Here is a 3,260-nt window from a genome sequence, read left to right on the forward strand (position 1 = left end):
CTCTCGATTTTTCTAATTTTTAAATCCTTGACTTTAGTAAACTGATAATCATTCTGAACTAATTAGACTTTAGCATTGGAATATTTTGGTTAAATTAAAGAATTTGACTTAATGTAAGATAGGTTATACCTAATTGTCATGTTTCAAATAATGAGATTCAAGCCTTTTTTTACCTACTACATTAATACAAATTGGTGTCTAGTACAAGATAATGACTATAGATTCCTAATCTTTAAAGATTAGGGGTTCTCAAAGTAGGCCCGGTTTGTAAAAACCCGGTTGACCCAGTTGACTTTTTGGCTGTGATCTGTCAAAAAATGTCAACTCGATACACAAGGTTACTGCCAAAAAGCAACCGGGTCAACTGGGTTTTCTTGAAACCGGGCCAACTTTGAGAACCCCTATTACATGTGAAAAATATGATAAATGATAAATCAGAAAAGATCAAAAGCTCTCATTTTGAATGAAACTCAAATTCATTTACTAATTTAAATCATTTCTCTAGTGGCTTGTCACTTCAGACTAGGAAGGCTTCAATATTAACTTCTTTAAAATACTTCTCTAATGATGCAAAGTAACTTCTGAGATTTTTTATACTGAATTACAAGCTCATGCTGACAAAATCTTCAGACAATACAATCAATATCTTGAGCAGAGGCCAATGTGCTTCATGAAATATAATGCTTTGAAATGATTGGATTGAACATGTTCAGATGTCATATACCGCCATGTAAGATTCCTGATTAAAATGTAGTCTTGGAAATCGCCCAGAAAGTTAGGGTTCAAAGTTAGAGTAACAAGGTTCAAGTAAGTTACATCCATTCAAAGAAAGCTTGATTTATTTTTTCAAATATGTATTCTGTCCATTGCAAAACTCTTACTATTGGTTTTATTGAGTTTTTTCTTTTCACAAGCTTGATCAATATGCAAGGGAGAGGATCCTTCCAACAATATCATGTGTCCTTGTGACCATTCATTTCAAATCTTTTGAAATACACCTGATAAATCTTTTATGTATGATTTTTTTTTGGTTTTATGGCTCGCCACAAGAACAACCTTTTCTCATCAGTCAGTAAGATTTTACATAATCAGGCTGTGGCAACACACACATATGAATTGCGGTTAAGTTGATTTCAGAGGAAACTGGAAAACCCAGTGACAGAAGTTTTATTTGCTGCGCTGATGAGCTTTTTACAAATTTCCTATCAACTATTCTTGCTGGAACAGCTGTAAAAGTAGAAAGGAGAAACAAATTTGGAAAGCACAACCAGGATTGGTTTTTGAGGACTCATTGCTTTCCTTATTGTGGCTGAGATGAAGTACAAGCTTCTTTACATCAAGGGCAATATGGTGGACAATCTGATGGGCCAAACTTGCTACATATATCTGCAGAAACAAATTTTAACACCAGTGATAGAGTCCATTACGCACTGTAGGGGTAGGAATAAGAGGTTTTGGGGCAGTCTTGGACAACAGGGCCAGTAAACATTGACAAGAGGAAGGTTTTCTCACAGAGAAGGAAATTTTTTACCTCCTCCTATTTATTGCTCCCTCTATCCTAACTGTGCTCCCTCAAAACCTCTCTTACACTGAAAATATAATGCATTTTTCAAGGGTGAAAAATTACAGCCGTTTCAAGAAAGGTTGACAACTTTTTTTGGAGAAAGTTGTCTCCGCAGCGGGTAAAACCAGAGACAAAACTTGATTTACAGGTTTATTCTTTTCTGTATTCTTCCAATTAGCGGAGAGACAAAATCGGGTGAGGGACAAAACAGGACAAAACCCGGGTTTTGCACATTGGCGAGATTTTCAAAAAAAATCTATCTTTGTTGAAACAGCTGTACATGTAATCTCGAACTTAAGGGACTTAGTTAAGTTCGATGTAATCTACAAAAAGATCAAACATACAGTAGTCCTCCACCCTCCTCTCTCGAAGTTGCTTAAAATCTCCTCATCATCAAAATCAATTCTGTCACTACAATTTCGCTTTCTCGATGAAGCATCATGTTCGTATTTTTCGTTTTTGGAGACGGGATTTCCTCCGATACCTGCTGATTGATCACAAGCAGTGGACAAGGATTGATAGCTGTTCCAGTAGAACTCACCATCCAGTTTCGATCACATACATCTAGATTTCAAAAACGTTGAGGTTTTCTTGAGTAGTACTCCCATCAAGGCCTTTCTTATATGCAGCTCAAAGCATACAAGAAGACCAATCGCGAGGGTCGAAGCTGAGGCTGATCTTGGAAGGGCAAGACGTTTTTTGGTGGGCCAAATTCATGCGAGTCGCTTTCCCAGTTTGTACTTGGCTGGAGATAGAGGTATCACAGTACTTGAAGATGAGGCTTGATACCAAGCAAAGAGCTAGCAGTACATCAACGGAGTCCCATCCATTTTGTATGGATTGATGCACATTCCCATTATCAAGACTGTGTACTTTCAATCCACCTACAGATTGCCTCTCAGTCGCCGGCCCCTTTGAACAACAAAATACCTGATTTGTTTCTGGGTGTATATGAGAGTCTGGGAGAAAAATCCCGATATTGAATAAGAATCAAGCACACGACTTTTGATTATATCTCCTAGCTCAGATGGAGAAGACCTGGAAGGCTACTCACAAAATCCCGGTTCAGATCTTACTCGATTTTGCATGCGATCAATGCTTCATCAATCCAAATAAAGACTACAATATTGGGGATCGGGAGAAGACCAGACAACAGAGAGTTCTCTTTCAAATTTGGATAGTAATTGTCGAGTCCAAAGAAAAATGTTGTCGTCAAACAGCTTCTTTTCAAGGATTCTTGTTGAGACTCTTGAAGTCATGATTTGCATCTCTTGTTTCGGCTTGCGGATGGATTATTGGTCTTTTAATATAATATATATCATTACAATACTGATCAGTGATGATGGCATATCATCTTTGCGAATGTCAAAATAACTTTGTTACTCCTCATGCCACGCATCCCAAATTCTAAGTCCTAGAAACATCGAACATTGTTCATATATCAGAGTAAGCATGAGATGAATAGACGCGCGTCTGCTTTGCATCGCCCCGGTATCATGTCCAAAATCTCCAAGAATTGAACAATTACACTGAACTTGTTGCAGAGATCCTTTTCGTCCGCTGAGAGCTGACCCTAGGACTTCATTAAAATCAGAAATAATTCCCATTTCAAACCAGCGAGAAACTGGGCCTTAGCGGCTTGGGCGAGTACTTGACCAATAGCTCTATCACGTCGGGCTTCAAAACTTTGTGACCC

Source organism: Melampsora larici-populina, assembly GCF_000204055.1.
Source record: "Melampsora larici-populina 98AG31 unplaced genomic scaffold MELLAscaffold_307, whole genome shotgun sequence".
NCBI lineage: Eukaryota > Fungi > Basidiomycota > Pucciniomycetes > Pucciniales > Melampsoraceae > Melampsora > Melampsora laricis-populina.